This window comes from Olea europaea, unplaced genomic scaffold, assembly GCF_002742605.1.
Source record: "Olea europaea var. sylvestris unplaced genomic scaffold, O_europaea_v1 scaffold657, whole genome shotgun sequence".
Lineage (NCBI taxonomy): Eukaryota > Viridiplantae > Streptophyta > Magnoliopsida > Lamiales > Oleaceae > Olea > Olea europaea.
In genome coordinates, this window is record NW_019264943.1 from 260354 (window position 1) to 278866 (window position 18513).

At 34.7% G+C, this 18513-nt stretch overlaps 1 pseudogene; it reads left to right on the forward strand.

The window, feature by feature from the left end:
* Positions 1 to 1124: 1124 nt before the first annotated feature.
* LOC111390194 lies at positions 1125 to 5296 on the forward strand (annotated as a pseudogene).
* The last annotated feature ends 13217 nt before the right edge of the window (positions 5297 to 18513 follow it).

Genomic DNA, 18513 nt, shown 5'->3' on the forward strand with positions numbered 1-18513 from the left:
AGATTCTTAAACATATAAAAGTGTTTAAAAGTATAGATTGAATACATCATCAACGTTCCACCCATTAGATTTCATGAGCTCTATTCCAATTTGATGCGAACTCAAGTTTGGCTTGGCTCACTTTTTTTTTATTTTTTATTTTGGATAACTCAGGTGTCCATTCGCCTGACTAATTTTAAGGAGTGGCGGCTTTCCCCCTGGTTTGCCACACAGGAAAATCCAGATACGGACATAACTTATACACACTTGGGCCGGACATTCGGGATGCGATTTTTCTCCCTGTAGATCTCCCTTTAAGACCTGTGGACATGACCCCCCCGAGGGGTGACAAAGCGCATCATAACTTTGTCTTCACAGGACAACTGCCTTCCATCATAAATGTTGCCTTCCAACTGTCATGGAGATTCGAATCTCCGATACTCCGTGTGGAACTCTCCTACTTTACCACTGTATCATGCCCGTGGGGGCGCTCGACTCACATTTTATTTGAATGATATGATGTGGTTTCAATTCGACCTTCAATAAATTTAATTCAATTCAATCTAAATTATTCTAAATTTATTATCACTTTTAAACAAGGAATCTAAAACATGTACGGGTTATGACCGTGATGTATATCATATTGTCATACTATTTTAGTGGTCAATCAACTAGTTTTTAAAAGTATTATCCAAGTTTATGCAAACTCAAGTTCGACTCACATTTTATTTGAATGATTGAGTCCGTTTATTATGACTTTTGAAAAAGTTAAAAGAACTTTTGAGATTCAAAAGTTGCTTTTGGACCCGTTTGATTAATTTTGTTAAAGTGTTTTCAGTGGTAAAAAGAGTACTAAAAGTACTTATGAAATTGGAAGTGTTTTTAAATTTTAGTTTTCAAATAAAAATTAAGATACTTTCTTTTTTATGAAAAACAAAAGCAAAAACAAAAACAAAAACGATACCAAACGAGCCCATAGTATGGTTTGAGTTCAATCTTTTAACCCCTCTTTAGGATTTTTCGAGTTTGATAAACATGCTCTATATTTAAACTGTCACGTGTTTCACATCAAAACAAAACGACATCGTAAAAGCTGCCATAACGAACCCAGCCAATCATTAGGAAAAAGCTGGAGTACAAAAGTAACAGCCTGAAGTAATCTCTGTTTATATGCCACTCTCATCTCATCTCATCTCATCTCTGGATAACATTTCATACTGAAATCAGGAGCTAAAAATTATTAGAAGAGATTTTATTTTCACAGAATGAGGTCTCAGATTTGCAGATCTGCGAGGACTATTCTCTCTGCTGCTTCTAAGCAGACTTCTCGTTCCGTTTCCGGTAATTTCAATTTTCCGAAACTTAACGTGATTTGCAATTTTATAATATGTAATTGGTAAAAAAAAAAAAAAAAAAAAGAGTTTCAAATCTTGTGTAGTTGTTCTTTTCTCTTTATATTATTGTGTGCTTGTATTAAATTTTTAAAAGACACAATCTGTGAAGAGTGAAGTGGTTTGAATGAATTTTTTTTACTTATAATTGAATTTGACTAATCTTTATGGTATATTATAGTTACATTTCAAATTTTCTGTTAAAGATTCTCTCTGCTACTTTTTAGCAGTTCTTTCGATAAAATATGATAAAATCGATTTCCCCATATATTTTAGTTTGCTTTTTACATTTTAGCTCTTGTATGATGTTGCTTTTTTCAAACTCGTTTCAATGGCTCATTCTTCAAACAAAATAAATTTGCATGACACATTCTAAAAAAAAAAAAAAACCACTTTTCACAAGATATTTTCTCAAAAATCAACTTCACACGGCTTAATTTTCTCTCTTGTTTACTGCATTTTCATTGTTTATAAATTAAGTTATTTATTTCCTTCATTTTCATTGTTTATTAATTATGTAATTAAGTGACTTCAGTTTCATGTAATTTCAAAGTTTTTTGGATAGTTTTGGTGAATTGTATTTTGAAATTTGAATATGAAAGTACTTTTGGAAATATTTGATCCCTAAATATTTATAGTTTGTTTCCTAAACTTGAATCTTCGATGTTTACTACATTTTATTATTTTCTAATTAATTGATTTTATTTGATGTAATTTGAGTTTTTTTATATACTACCCAAGATAAAAAAAAAAAAAAAAAAAAAAAAAAAAAAATCAGAATATGTAAGTATGCTTTGGCAATGTTGGAAAAAATAAATAAATAAATAAATAAAAAGAAGAAGAAGAAGCTTTCTTTTTGATATTTTCTAATTTTATTTTTTGTTTTTTGAACATTTATTAGATGTTTTCTACATTTTTATTATTTATTAATAAATAATTAATTGATTTCGTGTTCATGTAATTTAAGCTCTTTGATTGTAATTATCAAGATTAAAGTTAGTTGTGTTTTCAATGTGCAAGTGATCGGCGAAATACGATTTTTTTTTTTTTCTTTCCATATTTTTCAATTTGATTTTTTATTAATTGAATCATCTTTCTTAGATGTTTAACCCATTCTTACTTATTTTTAGTTATAAGTTTAATCGACTTCATCTTTACGAAATTTAAGCTTTTTCATTATATACAAGACAAGATAAAATTTATCTGTTTGGTTAAATCTTTTCCACCTTTCATCATAGTGACTAGTGTGTTGGTATTAATTTGATAAACACATTTTCTGAAGTGCTTCGGTGACTTCTATTTAACTAAATTTGACTAATCTTTATGTTATGTTATACTCCTACTGGATTTTCTAACAAAAAATAAACAAGCTTAAAATTGTATAGTTCATCAAAACCTTAAAGGAAAAGTTATCTTTGTAATGTAAGGAGGACGAGCAGCGGCTGCATCTCTTATGTGCAGAGGAAGAGTGTCGGCTCTATCTTCATATGGTGCGCCTGAATTAGGAAATGCATATAGGGGTTGGATTTCTGGAGTTCTCACTCTTCCTGCAGCAGGTCTTATCACAAAACTCTTCCCTCTTAATGCTTTTAAACAAGTTTCTTTTTGTTTATTTCCCAGGTAACTTGTCCCCTGTACATATTCAGACATTATTATTCGTTGTGCAAGTTTTTTTAACCGGTGAAATGAGAAAAGTAACTCAGATTTTGAGAATCTGAGTGATTATAAGGGTGCTAATAGAAGTGGTGCCTTGTCCCTTGCTTAAGTTTTGCTTTGTGGCTTTCGGTACCTCTTCTATTATTTCATGCCTCTGCACGGGAAGGGGGAAAATAGTTTGCTCAAATTATAGCTCTCATTTGAGAATATTCCTGTGTTTCTCCCCACAGTGCTATGCAATCTCAAACAAGTATCTTTTATTAATCATAGTAGCCCCTTCACTACCAAATTACCAATAGCTCTAGCCTTACCCATAGCACAGCTTCTTTCAACTAGAATTCTGACTTGATCTTTTGTTTGATTCTTAGCTTACATGCTTCAGGAGCAAGAGGCACATGCTGCTGAGGTACTTCAGTTAACTTTCGCATGCGAGACAGTGTTGTCCCCATTCTTTTCTCTGTTGGCTGACTATGCAATATTTGTTGCTTGTGAAGATGGAGCGCACTTTCATTGCCATCAAGCCAGATGGAGTGCAAAGAGGACTGGTATTATTCTGCCCAGCTAATTTTATTATTACATGAAAGGTTCCTATCTGCAGATACCATAATGACATGCTTGACGAAATCGCAAATTTTATGAAAATATTTCTGCATTCAGTTGCATAATCTAGTCTTGAATCCCCTTCCCCCTTCTTTCCTTTTGGGCTTGTGGCCGAGCCGTTGACATATTTGTATTAACATGTTCTATGCACGATCTCTGATAAAGTTTCCATCGGTGTCAGATTTCAGAAATCATATCCCGCTTTGAGCGCAAAGGTTATAAGCTTGTCGCCATCAAGATTTTGGTTCCTTCAAAGGATTTTGCCCAGAAGCATTATCATGATCTCAAGGAGAGACCATTCTTTAGGCTTGTGTGATTTTCTTAGCTCTGGACCAGTCATTGCAATGGTTGGAAGAGTTCCATCTGAATCTGCTTGCTTCACACTATTCTTTCGGGAACTGAGCTCAATTTTTTACTTCTTCAGGTTTGGGAAGGTGAAGGAGTAATAAAATATGGTCGTAAACTTATCGGAGCTACAGATCCCCAGAAATCAGAACCCGGAACCATCCGAGGCGACTTGGCTGTTGTGGTTGGAAGGTAAGTTCTTCCCTTCTGAATCTTGTCAGATAGACGTGATCATTAAACTGCAAATTTTCGGGATATTAAACTTCATTTAAAAAAAAAAAAATGTTAAACCCTAACCTTAAGAGTCCCCCACCAACCTTGCCTTGGAGCATCGTTAGTTTCATTGAACTTAAAACTGTATTACAATTTTATTGCTCGGGCCATTTCCATTAGCTGACTAACGGAAAAGTTGATGTAGCACATTAGTTACCCTAGCTTCTCTGTTGTTCAATGACCTACTTGGAATAGAAAGGAAAAAACGTAAAAGTTCAAGTGCCAACATGAAATTTTGCCAAAAGTTGAGCGAGTACGAGTGTATATATTTTCCCCTTTTGGTCCTCATTTTGTGGAAATGAAAATGGGTTGAACAGTGTTTTTTTGAAAAATGAGCGATTGAAAAAGAAGGAAAAAGTTTTTGATTTACGTGTAATATTATTTTATGGAAGATTGTGTGATTAAAAATAGGAAAGAGAAAAATGAAATGTAATGAATGAAAATTAATGGGGGCTAAACGGGGCATAATTCCTTCCAAGTATGCAATGCAACAGTTGAGACCCACGTTACAATCACACCATAAAGCTTCTAATCTTAACCTTGAATCTCTTATCTTAATCAACCATAAGAAGAAAATGTGCTAAGAAGTATTTTGTGCTTTGAGTGTATATATTTTCTCTGCTTGATCAACGGAAATGGATATCTCATCTGTATGATAATTCTCTGCTCCAGAAATATAATCCATGGAAGTGATGGCCCGGAGACAGCCAACGACGAAATCAAACTATGGTTTAAACCCGAGGAGTTGGTCAGTTACACGAACAACGCTGAGAAGTGGATCTATGGAGTCAACTGACGACACTCACTCTCTTCAAAAACTTCACGCAACTCATGTCCCGCATAAAGAGTGGGTACTTAGAAACAAAATTATCAGAACAGTGTCAGCTTCTTTAGTCGGCTGAGAACATTATTACGTGGGCAACCACCTGCCGAGCTTGAACTTGAATAACGCACTACCCACTCGTGACTCTTGATTACGGCATCTTATGCCCTGTGTAATAATGTGGTTACACCTCTCTATTTCACAAGGCATTTTCAGGGATTGTTTTACATTTTTTGAAAAGTCAAAATCACCTTTTGAAATTCAGAAATTGCTTTTAGACATGTTTGACCAATTTTATGAAAATGTTTATGCAAATTAGAAGAGTTTTTAAAGAAAACTAATCAAATATGACTTCCTCTAAAATAGAAAGTTTTTTTTTTTTTCAAAAATTAACTTCAAAACAAAAATTAATGTAGTTTAGTCTAAAAACTCTTTTGCAGTAACTAAAAGTAAAAGTAATGTCAAACGGACTTTCTATAGGTTAAAATCAATTTATAACTAATTGTACTGTTTCTGCAAGTTCTATGATGTTTATTTTTATTCATTTATTAGAAAACATGTTATGAAATTGTTTGTTTGCGGCCAAACAAAAGCAGTGGAGGTTAAAATTTGAGTTAGGAATAATCTAGTTTAAGAGAAGAAAAATGGTCGAGAGGTTGATGGATGTGTATATGCCAATAGATGAGGGGATGAAAGAGTTGACCTGTGTTAAACTGTCAAACGATTGAATATTATATGACAGCATGTCAACTATTATGTTACTGTAGTATAATTTTTTGCGCTAATCACGTTAATTGAATTCAACAATAGGGAAAGAAACTTTGGAACAATTTTTGAAGATTGTCCCGAATGAATGAATGATCTTCTGTACTCCATTTCGTACTTTTTGAATGGAAAAACTTTTGGGAGTTCTTAAAGGATCGGACCATTCACCTTGTGTAGATTGTCTGACCGCATAAAGTCAATTGCATTTAGAGATTAAACTAATGTAACTTAGTCCAAATATTTCATCAATGGCTTTTTGTCTGGATCTTGATTTGCTTCTGCAATGAAATGAATTTTATTATATTTTGAGGAATTTTGCTTCTTTGTAACGGGAGTAGTTGCTTTTGTTATATGTACATCAATTTTAAACTAACTGCACAAATAAAAATAGAAAATTTTTAAAGTCTCTTTTGGGCATAGTCGGATCAAGTTACCTTGGAGCCTTAACCCAAAATTTTTTGAATGAGGTCTTTCAAGTATAATATTTTTTTTTTTTTTGTATAAAATTAAAACATACACTTCGTCAACAATGAGAAAATTTTCATTTTATGAACTAGTATTGAGCTATAAGAATCATGCTACAATGATATAATAGTTGATATAATATCACGTGGCGTTCTATTATTAGATTGTTTAAAATACAGTTACATTTCTGATCCAATCACGAAATGCCAAACTGTCTTCTGTCAAACAATCTACCAAATTCTTCTATTAATGTGACATTTTCCTTTGATATAATTGATTTCAAATATTGATTTTATCTACTTCAATTTTGAAAAATTCTTTATATAGAAGCAACTAAAACAAGAGATTTTGAACAATATTATTCTTTAAGCATATACCGAGAACCAGTCAACTCTTTTATGTAATTGAGAATTTCTATCGGACTAATTACTTTCCTCTAGAAAAATTTCTCTTTAATACTTTATTGTGAAAATAAATTGAAAATTTACAGAATACACTCCAATTCTTCCATTTGAGTTTAGAGAAGCTCGGAGTCGATGATCCGAGGGTCTAGTTTGTCTTGAGGGAACCATTCTTCAGGTGCCTCTATCATTTCTACATCTTTCCCCTGTTTGGGGATAAGTCCTTATTTAGGGACGACAATCATCTCGACGCCAGTTATTATCACATTCATACTACGGAGTTCTGATTTTCGTAGGAAGTTAAGGTAGCATTCCCTGGATCCCATTTGATAGCCCCGAATCATAGCGATGCATTGTTCAGTGCGAAATTTCATGCAGAAGTGGTGAATTGAGGTGACAACCCATAATTTCTTCAAAGTAGGTCTGCCTAATACACCATGGTAAGTGGATCTATGATTGACCTCCAAAAACTCCATGTAGCGGCGAGCCACGAGGGGAGGCGTACCCATTTCAACCGCCAACGTGATCCTCTCCTGTAGGATGATGCTATTCCCTATGAACCCGTACATAGGGTCAGCCAAGGGGTGAGCTGGTGAGCCACCAACATGTCATAAGTAGAGCCGAATAGTATGTTTACCGAGCTTCTATTATCGATGAACATACGCTTCAGCTCGTTGTGAGCAACAATAGCTCTCACCACTAACGCGTCACAGTGGGGGTAATGTATGCCTTGTGCGTCATCCTGAGTAAATATGATTGGCTCCACATTTCCTGCATGTTGGAAATGGTTAATAATGTAGCTGGTCATAGGAAGATCCTTAGTTCCGTTGCGCATTCTGAGTACTACCTCCTACATGGGGCCCTAAAATTATTGTCTCAATCTCTCGGATGGATTTGTTTTCTACAGCGGGTGTTTGATCCCTTCTTTGTCGAGGGTTTCACGCCTCATATCTCTACCAAGATAGATCGGCCGTTGAGGATTCTTATGATTTCGCTCAGGATTCTCATGAGTTCGACCCTCCCTTTCTCAGTTCTTAGGAGCCAATCTTCTTGATGTTCTTGTCTCGGCATTTGTACTGGGACCCACATTTTCAAATGCTAGTGTTGGCACCGCGTTTAGCGTGGCTGATGCTAAAGCTTGCCCTGAGGTAGGGGCCACAGCGTGTCCAGCTTGGGTCCACTGCTGGCTGACCAAATTTGCGGTGGGACTTCTTCCCATTTGCCTTTGTGGTGGCGGAGCCCTTGCGTCACTCTATTTCAATGTTCAATAATTTCTTCCTTGACAATATCGACTCTTATCATCTCCATCAGCTCATAATAAGTGGCGAGATTCTTATTTCGTACATCCTGCCAAAATAAAGTGTTTATATTGAGGCCTCCTTCAAGGCCAAAAGGGCCTCATTGTCAGTAACCTATTCATAATAAGTAATCTCATCAATGAAGTGGGCTAAGTAATTCTTGAGCGTTTCACTTGCGTCTCATGTCTTGTATGCGTTAAATGGGGACTCGCCTTCACTCATCGATAGATATTGGTTTAAAAATGCCTTTTTAAGGTAGGGCCAACTCCTGATACTTAGCAGTGGCAATTGGCTGTACCAAACCTCGACTATCCCGCTCAAAGTCTGATGAAAGACACTGCATTTCAAAGTCGAAGAAGCTCCCCTTAAGCACATCTGTGTGCATTTCTGGGTTGCCCTTCCCTTTGTACTTCGAGATCTTAGGGAGTACGAAGTTCGTGGGTATCGAAAAACTTCGGAGTTTGCTTAAGAAAAGATGGTTGTTGTCATCATCATCCAGTTTGTATGATCGACACGGTCCCTCAGAGTTATTTCCATCCGGCTCGTTTGGGGATGCTGTTGGGGTGTCTCTCCCCCACTTCGCCAATTCATCAAGTTTCATCTTTTCTGCCTATTTCTTGGCGGAGGAGGTTGTACCTCCTGGTTCTGTTCTTGTTTCTGTTGAGCTTCTCATTGGACAGAATGACCCCTACCCTGTGGATTCAGTCCTATTCAGTCGAATACGCTGACTGACCTCTGCGTTTCATAATCTGGAGAAAAGTTCTCTCCTAACTGGGGGTGGACTTGCTCATACGACGAGATGTCGGCCTTCACTTCCCTTTCGATGGGGGATTCTCTTTGACGGCTCAAGTGTTCTCGGGTTAATACCGGTGTAAAAGACAAAATGTTGCAAAGTTTTTTCCTCGCAGAGACACTTAATCTCCAAATTCTTTTCTCACCTCCTTGAGTCATTTCATTGGATGAGTGGGTCTTTGACATGGAAGCACATCCTATACAAATAGTCACTCGGCATGACCAGGTAGAGAAGTTTGGAGTCTTAGGACGACAAAATATTTCAGAGACCCTGTCACGAGCTAGGAAAGAAGTTCTGGACATTACTGAATAATATAGTAGTCCCATGAACGCCATGCATGATAATCGGTAAATACATGGCATGGTTTGTTTGAATTTTTGAATACTAAAAATCACATATTTGTTTTGTTAGGAATTCGGCCATGAATTTTATTTACAAAGTCTTTGTCTAAATTCTAAAAATTAGAGATTGTCTTGGTCAGTAAGCCAGTCATGAATTTTGGTTATCCTATTTCTGGATAACTCTAGTGTGATGGAATACTTGGGCAAATGTTCAAGGGAACTCCATTGTTAAGTTTTGAATCTGGTGATCTGAGAATTCCCTTTTGAGAGGTATTTTTCCTTTTGTCCCATGAGGAGGAAATGAGTGTGTCTAAATTTAATGCCCCTTCAGGAAACATGTCTAGCTTTTTAGTTATACTTTAACTCCTATAATACCTAATAGTTCTTGGTTAAGAATAATATTTGATGTGACTGGAAGGCCTAAATTCAACCAACGGACCATGGAACCAACTACACTACATCTTCGTCACCACTATTGCACTTTACCCCCAAAGGGCTATTGACAATATTTATATTTAAACTAGTGCCAAAACTCAAAGGATTTTCATTATTTGATTACATTAAAGAGGTAAGCACATCCATCACTACCCGTCGTTCCATCAGCTAATGAGGAAAGAATAGAAAGTTAAAAAGATAGAGAAAATAGTCCATGTTTGGATATTTTACCATTAGTATTCATTATTGTGAATAAATACTTTATAAAACTCATTTCATGACGACAAACATTGCACTTTCTACCTTCATCCTTTGCCACCACCATTCAAGAACTTTTTAAATTTTATTTCCTTAGAAGAAGGTTTCCAAAGATTTCAGCCGGTTTCCTGTTTTCGATTTTTAGACGTCGAAAGAATATCTATAGTCTCTACAACCTTCTATCCGGGTTAGGAGAATGAGGTGACTTTACATTGTAAGAGTTGGATCATTAAATATCAAGGTAAAATTGATATTTGATAATTACATCTATTGCATTAAACTCCTGTTTGGTCTCCATTAAATTACAATTCATTTTTCTTTCTCTTATTATCAATCACATTCTTCAATAAAATAACATTATACGCAATCCCAATTTTTTTCCTTTTTTAATCACAAATTCTCCAAAAAAAACACTATTCCAACCTTTAAAATTTCAAAAAATCGGTCTAAACGGGGCTAAGTGTCGGGTCCTATTGCAAATCCTGTATTGAGCAAGTATATAGCATCAAGCCTTAGCAGAGAGGCCTGGCCTCTTGCAGTTGCAAAATATGGGGAAAAAAACGTGTATATATATATAAACAAAAAAAAGACATGTATGTCCTTGTATCTAACTAGATCTAAATTGAATATGGGTATGCTACCACCCATTGGTCTTTTTTGCTTTCAATTTATTCATTGTTTTAATTTTCAATCTAAATTGAATATTGGTATGCTAGCACCCATTGGTCTTTTTAGATTTCAATTTAGTGGAAATTACACAAAACCCTAACATTAAAATCTAGAGTTCAGAAATCATAGAGGAAGTTTAACATTTCAAAAATCAGAAATTTATTTTAATTAATATTTTATTAATAACCCACCCCACCGATTTTCACGCCAAACCTAATCCCTTTCCTCTTTATTCTCTCTGTCTCTCTCTCTCTCTACCTCTTCTTCTACACACACACACACTCTCTCTCTCTCTCTCTCTCTCTCTCTACCCTAAATCCCTAATCAGGGGCCAATTTGATATGGAAACAAATTGGTCGCTTGATGCCGAAATCGGAGTTTGTTTGGTGGTTGAAAATGGTAGTGGTGCGAAGGGCGGCGATGGTGGAAGTGGCGATGACGACAGTGAGGTGATGGCGGTTTGGCGATGTTGGCGGTTTGATTTGTTGGTAGATGTTGTGGTTTTGTTTTGGTTTGTTGGTGATATATCGTTTTCAGACCAGATAAGGCACACCGCCTTCACCCTCTCTTTTACATTCTCTCCTTCGAGCTTCGCTTGCAACGGTGGTTTTGATTTGTTTGTAGATCTTGAGTATTTTTTTTTTTCTTTTTTGCTAATGGTTGTTTGACGGTGGCTCCAGCGATGGGTGGTGTTTGGACGGTGAGGTGCGATGGTCAATCTAGTAGTGGTTGATGGCAGTTTTGATACGGTCGTGGCTTGAGGTGGGTTGCGGTTCAGTGAACAGGGAGGAGGCGGGGTGGTGTGATGTTGGTAGTAGTTGTGATGTGATGTTGGTGGATGTCAGGGCGATAGTGGTGGTCGCAAATGGTGGTGTTGATCTGCGGTGACGATGGTGGTCTTGTGGTTTGTTTTTCATTGTTTTTGGTGATTTGTCATGTGGTGGTGATTTGTGTTACAATGATGAGGGGTGGCTGGTAGTGTTGGTGGTCACATATTGTTTGGTCGATTGTGACCATTAAATTGATTAATTTGTTACTAATAAATAATATGTGATCGATGAAAAAATAAATTGTGACTAATGTGACCTAAAAATATATTAATTTTCAACCTTTTAATAAACTGTGACCTATAATGCGGCTGGTGAAAAAAATAAATTGTGACTAATGTGACCTAAAAATATATTAATTTTCAACCTTTTAATAAACTGTGACCTATAATGCGGCTGGTGAAAAAAATAAATTGTGACTAATGTGACCTAAAAATATATTAATTTTCGACCGTTTAATAAACTGTGACCTATAATATACGTGACCTAAAAATTGTGTTTGTGACTTATAATTTATTGACTTGTGACCGAAAAATTAATTTGTGACCTATAAAATTTTTGATTCGTGATCAAAAAATAATATGTGACCTATAAAATTTGTGTTTGTGACTTATAATTTATTGAGTTGTAACCGAAAAATTAATCTGTAACCTATAAAATATTTTATTCGTGATCGAAAAATAATATGTGATCTATAAAATTTTTAATTTGTGACTCAAAAATAAGTTGTGACCAATAATATGATAAGTTGTGACTAAAAATTAACCCGTGACTAATTATTTTTGGATTTGTGACCAATAAACAAACTGTGACTTACAAAATTTTTGAATTGTGATCGTAAAAAGATTTGTGACATAAAATTTTTGATTTGTAACCAAAAAATAATAAGTAACTAATTATATTGTTAATTTGTGACCAAATTATATAGATCCGTGACCTAAATATATTTAATTAATAAAATAATTAATTAACTAATTAAATTATAAATAATTATTAATAAAAATATGATTTTTAGAAATTTGAAACTTATTTTCTTGTTTTTGAAATGTGCCATAATTAATTTCTTAGTTATGAAATTTACATTATTTGACGATTAATTTGCTTGCTTGTATTATTACTTTACTTCTAACTAACGATTATGTAACCTTGATTGCATGAGATGCCAAATATATTATAATATTTGATTTCTCTTGCTCATTTTTGAAACTTAAATTAGTAATAGGTGTAAGAATTTTTTAATCAATCGATGGGCTTATATGTGTGAATTGTTGTGCATTAAATTAAAGACTATCAAATTCGGTTGAGCCCATTTAAAATGATCTAATAAGACTTCGATTTTGGGTAGTTATGCGTCCAATTAAAATATGGGTTCTATATGTGTACAGATCGGGCCCAGACTCCCAATTCTATGATAGATCGAAGTAGGTCAAAGGACATTAGAATGTATAAATGGTTATGGTCCCCAAATCACACATATGGGTATTGTAAGGTTTCTTGTTCATTCTCTTCTGCATCCTATCACCAAATAAAAAAGGAGACTGCGTGTTAATTTGGAAGGTTAAGCTGCAGATTCAATTATTGCATTAACCATTTTGATTTAGGTATGCTTTCTCTATAGATCTCGAATTTCTTGATGATCCAACATGAAAGGTCCAGTGATTTTAAGGTAATAATTTCTCCTACAATAGGTGTCTAATAAATAATGAAACATAATATAAAGTTTGTGTACTTTAATTATAGGAAAATGTTGGACATTGTAAGAAGTTCAATTTTAGAAGACAAACTATTAAATCAAGTACCTCTTTATAATAGGTAGTGAACTTAATGGTCTATAAAACTTTGAAGACAAACCTAAGTACCCTCGTTATAGCAGGTTCTGATTGTTGTTTAATTATCTCCACACTATTTTACTCAAACTCGTCGTGCCTTCTAAGGATCTCTCCTAACCCTTTATTTAAGCCTCTAACAATAATAGCAACTAAATGTGGTAATTAAAACATACTGGAGAAACAGAATCAATTGCTACCTTTCCCGCCACTTGGTATTTCTCCCTTCTCAGCTCTTCAAGAATAAGCCCTTGTTTGGTCCCATTATTTTAAAAATACATTTATATCTTTTCTTATTTTTAATCACACATTTCTCAATAAAATAATATTACACGTAGATTCAAAAATTTTTCTTAATTTTTAACCATATATTCGACAACAAAATACTATTCAAAAATACATTATGAATAAAAAAAATAAGGCTCAAATAGGCACTAAATATATAATTGGAGGCTCATCATTATCCCCCAGCTGTCAAAGACACATTGGGAACATCATTATACCCGATTGTCAAAGACACCTTGTCCCGAGGTGGAAATTAGGAAATTGCTGGATGATTGAGGCCAAGATTTCGAAGATGCTTCTGATTCAGGTAGTCTTTTCGACTGGTGCAGAACCTCTTGTCCAAGAGGCTGCCTACCGGTGATTGTCGAATTTCCAAGACCTTCTCAGGCACTACGATCCATTCCAGGTATGTGTCAAGGTGTGGTGGAAAAGTCTGGCTGGCCATATTAGAACCCAAGTGCTTTTCTTAATTGAGACGCATGAAAAAAAGGATGAATGGAGTCTATAGAGAGTAGCTCCATATGGTAAGCAGTGGGTTCAATCGTTTTATCACCTTGAATGGACTGTAATAGCGTGGCCCTAGTTTTTCATTGGTTTCTTGGCCAAGGAGCGAAGACGATAAGGATGCTGCTTGACATACACTAGTTCACACATTGAGTTCTTTATAGCTCGAAGAGTTTTGCTCAAAAATGGCGGAGAAGAATTTTTATCGAGACCTGATATGATTGAGCATGGGATACCATGAAGTTTGAATACTTCTTTAACAAAGATGGCTGCAACTATTGAGGTCGTGAATGGGTGCTCAAGAGTCGGAAAATGAGCGTATTTGCTCAAACCGTCTGCTTCCACCAAAATCGAATCAAAACCACTTGATTTTGCCAATCCTTTAATGCAGTCCATGGAGATATCTTCCCAAATCTTTAATGGGATATGTAGCGTTTGTAGAAGTCCGGCCGAAGATATTGCGAGACTCGACATATAGTACATTCATTAACAAAATTTAATCTGTTAGCAAAGGACATCTTTATTTATTTAAACAGTCTTCAACAATATACATACACACATTTGTTCTGGCATACCTGGGTTGAAGCTGAAAAGCGTGACGGAGAAAACAGAGTGCGCCAAGTGCACCATGGTCTGTGAAGAAGAAACAGTAATTGTTGTAAGTATTATGCCCTAAATCCAATCGATTTAGATTGTAAACACTTTTAATATGTTTAATGCATTTAATTTTGGCAAGATCTATTATTTATTTAAATTAATTTTGCGATAAATAATATTAAACAATAGAGTCCGAAAATTCAAGTTTAAGTGATTTGTTAATCACAAGGAGTTGTGATTGTGAGATATAAATTACGTATAATTGGATCTTGAATAAACGTGGTTGTAAGTAATAACGAGACACGGATATCGTTAATACGGATAGACTATTACGTGTGGCATTTCTTACTTGTGAAGTAAATAGCTGATCTCACGAGTTAAAGTGTGGTGACACTTAAATGAACACGTGGATGTTTTGTTATAAAACAAAACATTGGAGACCCTCTAAGAGATTCCATATGGATAACTATTTGAGTATAAGTGGTTAATCTCTAATGTTCGGTAGTGGAATTGGTCCTATGACTTGAGGTCATCATAGTGCCCTGTATGAGAACAATCATGCTTTGACGGTGTTGGATGTTGCTCTGCCAAGGGCCGCTAATACGATATCGTTCGGGCATGTCAAGAACCACATGAAAGTTGTGAATGACCAATAGAGGATTCGTCACTCTTAAATAGTAAGATATTGTGATCTGCATTTCGTTCAATTAAATCAATAACGAAATCCTTGGCCAAGATATACACATAAGTTGAAAACGAGTTTTCGACTCATATTAACTTAATAGTAGAATGAAAGATATGATCGATAATCGAGATTGATACACTACCATATCTCGTAGTTGATCGGATCATATTGACAAAGGGATTATAGTTTCATGTTAAACGAACAGTTTTGGTTTTGTCACACCACGTGACATTTCCCGCCACATGTGTTGTCCTGATACATTGCTAGATGTCAATCTGGGACGGCGAGTGTGAATTTGTGATAAATTAAAAAGTGTGTTTAATTTATCAGTTTTGATTATATCAAGATAATATTTCATGTCGTTTAGCATCGTGGTCGAAAACCTGATGGGTCACACACAAAAGAGAATTGGAAGATTGTAAATTGCCAATTAATTAATTTAACAATGATTGGATAAATTAATTAATTGGATTGGTTATTTATATCCCCAAATTAATTAATTGGATTATTTAATTCACGGATCAGATTTAATTAAATGGATTAATTAAATATTGGACCAAACCAGGCCGAGCCAGTTTGAGTTTATATAAATACATGGCTAGAGTTTAAGATCCATATTGTTTTTATAATTATTGCTGATACAAGAGGAAAAACCTTAGAAGTTGCAGCTTGTTCTCTGTGTGGATTTCATTAGATGTTGGACAATTGGACAGCTGTGAGAGGCAGATTCAAGTTGCTGGAAAAGGGATAACGCAAAGGAGTTTGTAAAATAAAAAAAAATGTATATTTCTCTTCACAGTTCTTATCTAAATATAAAGTTGAATCCTTGTAGGAGTTGAAACTGTTTATTTTCGCTGTGCATGTGTAAGTAAATTCCCAACAGTGGTATCAGAGCCAACTTTGTATTTGTTAGAAACTGATTTACATGTTGATTAAATTAAAGGTTAATTTAATTATGTTTATCCTTGTATCTAGCAATTATAGTTTTTAATTTTATTTCTTCAAAATTTGATTTTGAAAAAAAAAAATTGGATTGAGGCGGCGGCGGCCGCGCGCACAGCAACAGCGATCTTCGTTGCCGCTTCTACAGGCAGCAGGGGCTGTCGCCTTCCAGGCGGCATCGCCCCTGCCAGCTATTGGGCGGGGCGGCGCCAACAGCAGTAGAAGAAATTTTTTTTTTCATCTAGGGTTTGGTTGGCTTCCATTGCAATTAATGTAATTGCAAGCCCCGGCCTGCAATTTCTGAAGGGGTCAATTTGCAATTTTTAAATGAAGGGCTTTTCTACAATTTACGAATAATGAAGCCCCTATTGTTAAATTTTAAATTGGGTCAAATTTGCAATTTCTAAAGGTGTTTTAAAATTTTTATTTTAAAATTGGTTTTAAAATGATATTTTAATTGGGTTTGACCCATACCCTAATTTTGACCCAAAATTAAAATTTATTTAAAATTTGACGGGTTTTATCTTTTGTTAAAATTAGATTTTAACTTAAATATTTAATTTTGACCCTTAATTGAATTTTTATTTTATTTGAAAATTTTGTCCTAAATTAAAATATTAATTCAATTTTATTAGAGTTGGACTCTAATATTATATTAATTAAAATTTGATTTCAATTAATACCACTTCCCTATGCAAATTCTAATTTAATAATTAATTAAAATTCGATTTTGATTAAATTACTTCGCCCAATAGTTATGGAATTAGAGTTGGACTCTAATTCGGGATTTATTTGAAATTTGATTTTAATTAAATAAGTCCGCCAATTAAGTTAATTAATTAATATGATTAATTAATTATTTAATTATTTTGATCCAAAATTTTAAATTAGTTTTGATGACTATAATTGATAGATTTATGAGATACTGCATATAATATTAGATATTATACATAGGAAACATTTATGTGATGAATGTTTATTTATGGATGATTATGGACTTGACCACATGGATGTGTTGAATGGTTGATTTACTTCTTGTTATTTTATGAGCCTGCGAGCTCTTAATTGTTTTGGACCTGCGAGTTTGTTATTATTATTGTTATTATGGGCCTGCGAGCTCTTTATTTTTTTTAGACCTGCGAGTCCATCGTTATTGTTATTATTATGGGTCTGCGAGTCCGATTTCTTTTAGGTCTGCATGCCAACTAGTATATGATACATGTTGCAGCTTGACTAATTGAAGGCGCAAGAAGAGGTGGAAACCATGGAGATGGTGCATTGGTGTTGATCCAATGTTGTGCCCCTTAGGAATTGACCAACTAGTTTTCCCTTTGGCTCGGGAAAACTAGATAGAACAAGTTCATAATCATCCATACTATTATTTATATAAATTTATTCGCATAGTTGATGTGTGTGTGTGTGTGTGTGTGTGTGTGTGTGTGTGTGTATAATTACTTGATTAGACCATTACACGTTAAATCCCTCGTTAAAATATTAAGTTAGTATTATTTGTCTTCCATCATTTTAGTGAAAAACGAGAATCCTAAATCGATCTTAACTTGTTGAGTACACTCAAGGCTGGTCTATTAGGGATATGTTTGATATTGTGAAATATTTGATATTTTTGAATGATATGTTTGATTTAACTAAAAGTTATCTTTTATTGAGTACATTCAAGGAGATAAGTTTTAGAGGCATGTTAAGCTAATACATAAGATGTGTGAAGACAAAAGAGTTGTCGGCTTAATGATCTGGGAGTTGTATGGAGATACAATTGATAATAATATCTACTCAAATATTTTATTAAGATTTGTTGAGTGCATTCAAGATCTTGATATAACGAATGGGATCCCAGTCCACTGGAAATCAAATATGGATTCAAATAATTTATGTATGAGGGTCATGAATTTATTTTAAACAGCGGGAGCACGTTTAATTAAAGTTCATATTGAATTTGTGCATATGCATTATAATACGTATTAGTTCTATATTTTTTCGTCATTAACAGTTTTTGAATCATGAGTAATCATATGAATTTGAGAGGCATACTGAATGCCAACAAACTGACCGGACCAAATTTTCTCGATTGGTACCGCAATTTGAGAATCGTTCTCAAGTATGAGAAAATTGGGTATGTCCTTGAGCAGCCCTTTCCAGTGGTGCCTATAGAAAATTCCACTAAGTAAGAGGTGGCTGCTTACAACAAACACAGTGATGACGATAACATTGCAGCATGTGTGATGCTTGCAGCTATGTCACCTGAGTTGCAGAAGCAACATGAGAGTATGGATGCTTACACTATGATTTTTCATCTCAAGGAGTTGTATGATGAACAATTTCGTGTGGAGAGGTATG